The sequence below is a fragment of the Canis lupus genome, chromosome 18 (assembly GCF_003254725.2).
Source record: "Canis lupus dingo isolate Sandy chromosome 18, ASM325472v2, whole genome shotgun sequence".
In the NCBI taxonomy this organism is placed as follows: Eukaryota; Metazoa; Chordata; class Mammalia; order Carnivora; family Canidae; genus Canis; species Canis lupus.
In genome coordinates, this window is record NC_064260.1 from 32,138,683 (window position 1) to 32,148,618 (window position 9,936).

Consider the following 9,936-nt stretch of genomic DNA (forward strand, 5'->3'; position numbering starts at 1 on the left):
TGAGGCATTAGATGCATTCATTGCTACAGGGCTGCCTCTGCTTCAGCAACTTTTCTTTGGACAGCAGAGGCATATTTCTCTCTCTCTTAGAAATACATTATGAGTTCATATTGATATTTCCAATTAAAATGGAAGATTACAGGGTCTTATTTGGGTTTATACTTGTGTCTGTCATCTCTTAGGCTGAAAATCTTGGTTTCCAGTGACATTCATAAAAGTACTTACTTGCTGATCCCACAGTATGAATGTGGTAGTTTCAAAATAAAAATACTAATCATACTGCTCTCCTTGTCAGATTGTGTTAATCTTCACTCATATTTGATGCCAATCTCTCCAGTGATTCTTGCTGAGAGAGGAACATACATCCCTGAGTTTTTGAATTCAGATTATGTGATTTTTTTTTTTTTTTGCCAATTAAAGATGGAATAAGAGTAAGGGTCGCTTTCAGGAAGAGGATTTAAGAGCCCGAGTATCTTTTTCTTCTGCCTCAATGTCTGGCAAGTATTCCGGACAGATGCTGGTCACCCACTTGGGTCATGGAGGGAAGAGGACATACATCAGAGCCGTAGCTAACATACCATAAACAGGCAATGTGGGGGAAAAAGAAACTTAAGTGGTTGAAAGGCACCGGGAGTTGGGTTGGTTTGTTATCACAATAGAAATAATCTAGTCTATCCTGATTGATTACCATTGAACACAGTTTTAAGGTTCCTCATAGTCCTTTTTAGTCCTTAGGATATATCCCATTAAGGATATACTACCAAGGGGACGGGGGTGGCTGGGTGGCTCTGTCAGTTAAGCATCTGACTCTTGATTTTGGCTCAGATCATGATCTCAGGGTTGTGGGATCGAACCCCTAGTCAAACCCCTGGCTTTGTATTCAGCGGGGGATCTGCTTGAGATTCTCTCTCTCCCTCTGCCCCTCTCCCTACTTGTGCTCTCTCCATCTCTAAAGTAAATAAATAAAATCTATTAAATAAGGATATACTGCCAAAATATGGTTTTCTAGAGTCATTTGCAATAACTCATCTTCAGGTAGCTGAACCATCAACCTAATATACGAATACTGTTTCCGTTTCCCCAACTTTTATAAATATTCTTTTCATCTTTAATTTCACATTTGAATTAAAACATTTACATGGTTCCAAAGTCAAAATCATACAACAAATTACATGCAGTTAAGTCTAGGTTCCAACCCTACCCTTCTATCCTATTCCTTCTCTCTCCTTATAGGTCCCCATTCTTATTGGGTTTTGGTTTATTTGTCCTTTAATACCTTTTTTTTTTTTTTTTTGAGAGAGGGAGAGAGCGAGCTTGTGCATGCATGAGTCACAGGTGGATAAGGGCAGAGGGAGAGGGAAAAAGAGAATCTTAAGCAGGCTCCACACTCAGTGTGTAGCCCAACGTGGGACTCAATCTCACAACTCTGAGATCGTGACCTGAGTTGAAATTGAGAGTCGGACGCTTAAGTGACTGAGCCACCCAGGTGCTCCCCATTCTTACCTACTGATAAGATAAGCAAATATGTTTCTATATTCATACATTCCCCCCTTTTTCTAAATAAAAGGCAGCATACCATAATTATTGTTCTGAACCTTTCTTAACAATATATTCTGGAAACTATTTCACATAAGTATCCCTAGGTCCTTCTTATTTACTTTATAGTTTTATAACACTCCATTGTGTGAATGCACCATAGTGTTTTCAACCACTGGCCAGTGATGGACTTTTGGATTGTTTCCATTCTTTTACTATTATGATTATTGGCAGTGGATATCCTGTGCTGTCTCATTTTTATTTCTACCAGTTTATTTTTTTCAGCTAGACTCCAAAAAGTAAAATTGCTATGTCAAAAGGTAGGTGAATTTGTCATTTTTCTAGATGGTCCAAATTCCCCTATATGGGGTTGTATCCTTCTGCATTTCAGTAACTTATGAGAACCCATTTCTGAGAATTTTATTAATGGAACATGTTGTCAGACTTTGGATGTTTGCCAATCTGATAGGAAGGAAATCATATCTCAGTAGAGTTTTAACTTTCATTTTTCATATTCTGAGCAAGTGGAGCCTCTTCCCATATATTTAAGGGTCATTTGCATTTCGCTCTGCAAACCATCCATATACCCTGACCATTTTTCTGCAGGGTTGTTGGTGGTTTTGTTCTCAATGTTTAGAAGCTCTTTATCTGTTAAGAATATTTATCTTTCATCTATGGTATAGGTTCTATTAGTAATATATATCTTTCATCTATGATAGTTTAAATAATATGGTCCCTGCCCAGGGATATTTGGGAATATCCAGCAAAATTATGAATGGGTCTTCCCTTTGACCCAGAAACTGCACAGAGACAATGGCCCTGGCATTGCCAAGTCACTGACCCAGCAACCGCCTATCTCTGGGCCTTTTGTTATGCAAGAAAAAAAAAAAAACCTTAAGTGGCTGTACTGTTTCTAAATGTTATTGTTATTTGAAGATGCTTTCCTACTTGAATATATATATCTGTTTTTCTAAATATCAGACTTGTTAATTTTATTTGAATGTTTCCCCTTCCCCTAGGCAGGTCAAGAACATCTATTCTCTCTAATTGCTATTTGTCACCTCTCTCATTTATCTCATATTTTCTTCCCACCATGATGTTACCCTGCCCAGTGATACACATAATAAAGCGGTCGTATCTGGTGCAGAGTTAAATGTGGGTCCCCTGGTGTATGACCAGGGTTCCCAGAGAAGCAGAAAGGAGAGAGGTGTGGCTTTACTGATTTTTCTTTCTTTCTTTGGAATGAGCACGCTGAGACTAGCGGCTGGATACCTTGGTCCTCAGGGCAGCAAGACTGCACTAGCTCTGCATGTGTGTCTTGGCAATGTCTGAAGGAGTTGCAAATAGCCTGGAGTACGTGTGGAGCCTGGGCCCTGCCTGGCCTCCTCTTGGGCCAGCTCAGGGGTCCCCGGGCTGTGTGTCTTCTTTGGCGATCATCCTCTTGGCCTTCTAAATGGTTATATCTTCTCTCCCCGATCTCAGGGGAGCTCACAATATTTCAAGAGTCTGATGCTTTGGTTCAGCTCATGGCTGCGCCTGTCATTTCATATGGAGGATTCTAGATTTGGTACTAACGTCCATAGACTCCATCCTAGAGAAATAAAAGCACTAGTACCTAAGGATTTATATTCTGCGTTATTTATTGCTACATCGTTTGTAGTGACCAAAAAAAACCAAAAAAACAAAACCCAAAAAACCCCAACAACATAAATGCCTATCAATAAGGGCCAATAAATGATGGCGCACTTGGACACAGGGCATTGTGTTGCTCCTAAAAAAAAAGAGTTAGAGCTGGATCTATCGACCTGGAGAGGGTGACAGTGATGTACTGTTCTTGATAAGCTACTGCAGTGAAAGAGAGTCCGCTCCGCTTTTTCTCTGTATCTTCTTTCAGTGAGCAAAAAGACGTCTTTGGTTTATGTCTACATGTTTGCTTAGATTTTTGAATATTTTGCATCTGTTGGGCCTCAGTTTCTTCATGTGTTAACTGAGGAGGACCCCAGGGCTTCCCCCACCGGGCCGCGGGGAGGGTCGGAGCAGCTGCAGCAGGTGTGCGGCCCCGCGCCGCCCGAAGAGTGCGTCCCCGGTAGGAGCAGGAAGTGCATCTCTGCTGTTATCATCACTGTGACTCTTTTCAGTGAACATAGAGACAGACATAGGAGGTATTTTCAGGCTGTTAATACTGGTTACGGGGTCGGGGGTGGGGAGAGAGTCAGGAAAGAAAGAGAGAAACTGTGATTTTCACAGAACAGAAATATTATGTATGGTAAACATTAAAGTGAAATCGTGGAAATTAATATCCTAAATTGTATCTAGGATGTGATAATGAATAGGAAGCACTCACTATATGTATGTTTGGGGGGAAATAAAAATACTGATTTAATTAGGTGACTGGAGTGCAGATAATTTTTAGCTCAGATCCTGCGGTTCTTTCGATGCGGTTTTTCCTATCAACTCTGAAAAGAGGGCCTCGTAGAGCTCCGGGCGCACAGGTGCTCTGTGAAAGGTAGCTATGGCTAAGTGAATTTTATTTTAATAACTGCTCCCCGCTCAGCTTCCCAGCCTTAGGCTCCCTCTCGAACACCCAGGCCTCCCCACAGGTGTCCTGAACTCCCCTCTACCCCACCGTGGAGCTGCTGATTATTCCTGTTTGCAGAGCCGTTTCGGTCCCGTGACACCAAGCACCAGGGGACCGTGATTGAAATTGTTCTTAACGACTGAACTACAAAAAGCAGCAGTGCCTGATGCTCAGGCCCCGTACCTCTTGCCACCTCCTCCCGCACAGTGGACACGAAGGAGATAGCCTCGCCTATTTTTTGACGCAACGCAGAGCCAATTTCCAGATTGGAGTTGCAACGCCAGGGAAGTCACCCTGGAGAGAAGATACTAAACTGCTAGTGTCAAATTCTCTTCTCCATGTAAGCAGGTGCGGCGTGCCAAGCTCCAGTAACGCAGGCAGGCGAGGTGCAGGCCAAGGGCGGGAGAGGCCTGGAATGGGTGGGGGAGGATGGAGGTGATGAGTGTCACTGCTTGTGTTGGGACAAGCATGGTGGGGAATGGCCCTTGTTCTGTTGATCTTGAGTTCAGTTTTATTGGAAATTTGGACCGGCCTTCCTTGCGCACAGAGCGACTCCGTGATTAGATCTTTATCTGCCCTCTCAGGGAGGAACGAAGGCATCTTGTTCTCAAAAGCAACCGCAGGCCTCATATGGAAGAGGCTATGATGGGAGGGGATGATGGATCCGAGGGATTCAGGGGCTGACAGGTGTCGGGTTCAGTTAGGTCCTCCCGCGGCCCCTCTGGACGTCCCCGCCTGACTGGACTCTGCTGGCGTCATCTGCAGCCTCCGCGGATGGCTGCGCTGGCCTCGGCGCCTCTGCAGGCCTCCGGAGGCTGATCAAACGGGTGACCAGGGTCCCTGCTTCTTCCCACCCCTTCCAGACTCCGAGACAGCACCGCAGCCCAGGGCCTGGGATCTGGCCTCCAGGTCCCTCTCACGGGGCCCGAACGGTGCGACTCAGAAATGTGCTGGGAGGAACCTCCGCCTGCAGCCGACTTCGATCAACGGGAGAGAGGAGGTGAGAGGGGAACCGACAGAGACTCGGTCTCATCCGTCCTGTCAGCGGCTCCCAGAGGCAGTTGCTCCAGACACCGGGCCCGGAGGCCTCCACTGGGCCGAGCAATTCCCCTGCTGACAACCCGCTTTCCGCAGTTCATCCGACGGCACCGTCGGTTCAGCAATCGCCGGCCTGCCTTGCTCTGCAATCCGTCTGCTGCTTTCCTTCCCTTTGTCCTCAGCTCTTACTGCCCTGGGTTCACACAGCACAAGAAAACACACGTAATCCTTCCCCCAGGCTCTGTGTTCTAGGGTCACGTGGTAGACAGACCAGTGGCTCCCGGAAGAGGTGGACGTCCTCATCCCTGGAACCTGTGCATGTGTTACCTTCCATAGTAAAACGGATTTTGCTATTATCCTTGAGTGAAAGCCACTTAAAGATGGGGAGACTATCCTGGATTATCCAGGTGAGCCCAGTGGGATCCCAGGGATCCCTGTGAGAGGGAGGCTGGAGGGTCAAAGCCAGGAGAAGGTGATGTCAGGATGGGAGCAGAGATGAGAGACGTGCAGCCATGAGCCAAGGAATGCGGGCTATTCTAGAAGCTGGAAGAGGAAAGGATCGGCCTCTCCCGGAGTCTCCAGAAGGAACCCTAACAACGCTCTGCGCCCCGTAAGACTCGCTTCCCACTTCCGACATCCGGAACTGTTGGAGAATGACTGTGCGTTGTTTTAAGCCACAAATTTGTGGTAATTTGTTGTAGCCGCTGTGGAAAACTAATAGAGGAACCTTGGCTAAAACATCTCTTGCTGCCCTGGTTTCCAGCATGATCCTATTTTGCATGATGGCAGCTGAATGTCACACTGTGTTTTCTCTTCGAATTCCTTCTGGGAACAAATCCCAGTCTCTTCTCTGGCAGATGGATGCCCTGCGTGCGCTGGGCCGAGGACGGATTCTCAGAGAGGCCACTGCATACGTATATGTTTATACGCAAACAACTGAAACAGGAAGTCTGGGAGGAAATCTTATTAACAAAGGCAGCAGGTGAGTTATTTCCTGCTTGAACCTTTGTAGATTTCCCCACTTATCTCTGACAAACAGGCATTTCTTTTATAATTAAAAAAAAAATCATTTGAAGCGATTAGGTAGGAGATGGGCTAAGAATTCGCACCAGCCGCTGGTACTCTAGAAGTTAGTATAAAGGACAGACCACCGGGAGCTGGAGGTGGTCAGGGAAGGCTTCGTGGAGGAAGGAAGAATCCGAGCAAGACCTGGCCGGATGGGTATTTGGGGGGCAGAGTAATGGAAGGAGGCATGATGTAAGCCACGGAAAATGTTTTTCCGAGGTTCCTAAATAAACCCATTTGACTTATAGGGGATGTCTGCAGAGAATGTAACCGCGTGCAAAGAAAAAAATACTTTATGCAGCATTTGCTTCTTTTGCTGGGTGTTGTACTAAGCACTCTGCTGCATTATTGCATTGAATCCTCCCAACAAACTCATGAGAAAGATTCTGTGAATTCCCAGATATATAGACGAGGACATGGAAGACAGATGCTGCGTCGCTTGGCAGCAAGTGATGCGGGTCCAGATTCAAATCCCACGGTCACTCGTAACTTATGTTTGCGAGGCCGATTGGAGACGGCTGGATAGGAACCCTTAAGGCTTCGAACTATCAAATGCATTAATGTTCTACTGCTGCCGGTTCCAGACTGAACGTTTGTCTCTCCTCCCCGGTTCAGATGCTGAAGCCTAATCCCCAGGGTGATGACATTTGGTGACGAGGCAGTGGAGGGCCCTCATGGGTGAAATCGCTGCCCCGTAAAGACAGACGCCAGGGAGACCACCTCTCTCTCCACTGCGTGACCACACAGCAAGACAGTGACCATGTGCAAACCAGGAGGGGGGTCCTCACCACCACATGACCTTGCTGGCACCCTGATCTCAGACGTCTCAGCTTCCAGAACTATGAGAAATACACTGCTGTTAATCAAGCCACCCCGGCTACGGTATTCTGGTAAAGCTGTTTCACCTAAGAGCTTACATACCGAATTACTAAACACTTAGCAGATTGAAATGACGCTCATTTATTGCACCACAGTTCTGCGGGTAAGAGGTCCGGATAGGCCTGCCTGGGGTCTCTGTGTAGGGTCTCACAGGGCCACACTCACCGTATCGGCCAGGCAGGGCTCTCCTCCAGAGGCTCTGGGGAAAAATAATCAGCGCCCGAGCTCCGTCAGGTTGCTGGCTGAGTCCAGTCCCTTGTGGCTGTGGGCCGAAGTTCCTGCTCCCCGTGGCCTGTGGGATCCTCCTCTGCTGCTGGTGGCCGGAGAAAACGCGCCGCTCGTAAGGGGCTCGTGTGATTAACTTAGGCCCACCTGCAGGAGCTCCTCCCTCTGGCTTTCCTAATTATGGGAATGCAGCTGATCCTGTTGCCAGGCTTGGCAGCACTCAAAGGATGGATTGTACAGGGAAGAGTGTCACCCGGCCAGAGGTCTGGCTACCGCCACCAGGCCAAGGACTGGGGGGCTTTGTCCTGCTCGAGGAGCCTCCCTGGAGGTCCTGCAGAGGGATGCACCAGGCCGAAGGGTGGGCTTTAGGAGGGCTCGTGGGCGTTAGAGCAGGCGGGGACCGAGGCGCAGAGGAGTGACGGCTGCAGGCCCCAGAGCAGCGCCCAGCGGGCCAGGGCCTCCACCGGGCAGGCTCGGGAGAAGCCGGGAGAACACGGACCAGAGGGTAAGTAAGACGGAGAATCCTTGTGCAGGACTTGCGGCCTCTGGGGACACCTCCGCGTTCCCGGCTTCACCTGAGCCTCACGTCCCACCTGCGGGGCGGGAGGCAGCCGTCTCCCCGGCCCAGGGAAGAAGCCGGCAAGTCCCCGAAGCTGAGTCGCACTGGCCGCCTGACTTGGGCTCCCTGTTTCCATGGCTCAGGAGCAGGAAACTGGGCCCTACTGTCCTGTGTCCCCCTGGTTCCTGCCACGGTGTCCCCGCTTCAGCCCACGGAGCTTCCTTCCCAAGGGAAATGTCCAGTGACTGGCGGGGGCGCAGGGTGAGGACGGGGGTGTTCCTTCCCTGCTCCGGACCCCGAGCCTTCTCAGTGAAGCCCGGAGGAGGCCAGGAGAGAGGGGGCCACAGACAGAGGGTATTTTTTTCTTACCCATCTCAGCGGAAGAGGAGATGAGGGAGAGAGAACTTTTTTTTTTTACTTTTTAATGAATCAATTTTATTATTTTTTTAATTTTTAATTTAATTATTTTTTTACTGGAGTTCAATTTGCCAACATATAGCATAATACCCAGTGCTCATCCTGTCAAGTGCTCCCCTCAGTGCCCGTCACCCTGTCACCCCATCCCCCCACCCACCTCCCCTTCCACTACCCCTCATTCATTTCCCAGAGTCAGGTGTGTCTCATGTTTTGTCTCCCTCACTGATATTTTCACTCATTTTCTCTGCCTTCCCCCTTATTCCCCTGCACCAATTTTTATATTCCTCAAATGAATGAGACCATTTAATGTTGGTCCTTTTCCGATTGACTTACTTTACTCAGCATCATACCCTCCAGGTCCATCCACGTCGAAGCAAATGGTGGGTATTTGTCGTTTCTAATGGCTGAGGAATATTCCCTTGTATACATAGACCACAGCTTCTTTATCCATTCATCTTTCGATGGACACCGAGGCTCCTTCCGCAGGAGAGAACTTTTTTATTTTTACTTTCTCTTAAATCATCACTTTGAAAAAGGAATGATATTCCTTCTCGACCTTTTGGTTAAGATCAAGTGTGAAGATGGTGCAAGAGGGTGGAGGGAAGGTGGAGACAGAGTGAGGGGGTGTGGTGCAGCCCAGTGACACCTGTTGGTGATGATACAAGTCTATTAGAGGAAATATGAGGCAGTCCAGCGGAGCAGGAAGGAAAAAAAAAAAGGTCACTCATATTCCCACCACCCAGAAATGAGCCCATTTGAGGTTTTGGAGATGGACAGCCCAAGTTTTGCATGTGAGTATGCGTGTCCCGTAACAGGCACCTGCTTTTCTAGAAATCTGCTCTTGTGGTTGGTCCATACCCATGGCAGCTGTCAGGGATTGGGTCCCCGGGGCCCGATGGAGTGGACGCCTCTCCAATAGATTCCTGCAGGGCTTGTTCCCCCTGCCTCTTCCCCCACGACCAGTGGCCAGGCCTCAGGCAAGCCCCGTCTTTCCCTCTCTCCAGGAAAGCAGTCCACTTAGCTTACCCTGGGCTGCCTATTCTTCAGAAACAAATCACTTAAAAAAAAAAAAAGCCCACACAAAATCCCCACATTCCATTAAGAAGTTCAGCCCAGTCATCTCAGGCCTCAAATGTTCCCATTTTCTCCGGTCTGCTTGAAAAGGAGAAAAGCAGAAAGGAGAATTTTAAATGGCACATATTGATCGGCTTGGCTCACCCAAAGAAGGCACTTTTTACCAGCTTTTCAAATTACAATTTATTCAATAGTGAAAAAGTAACTCAATTTGAGAAAGAGCTCTGACACCCCGTAGGAGTTGCTTTCTCTCCACTTAAATTATATCATTATCAGAGTTCACTCATCATTCTCTGGAAGCCACCGGGCCAAGCACAGTTCTTGGCACCTGGGAGACAATCAATATAAAGACCGTTGAATTAATGAGACTATCACTGGCAGGGAAGCTCTACGTCCAGAGACTTGGGAGAGTCAATGTGGGGTGAAGCGAGTCAATATCCCGTGTGGTCAGCGCGGGGAAGGTCACAGGGTCTGGGAACAGCCTGACCTAGGTTCCAATCCTGCCCCCTTCTCGCTCTGTGACTACTCGGTATCTCCGGGCCCTAGTTCCCTCGTCAATGAGAGA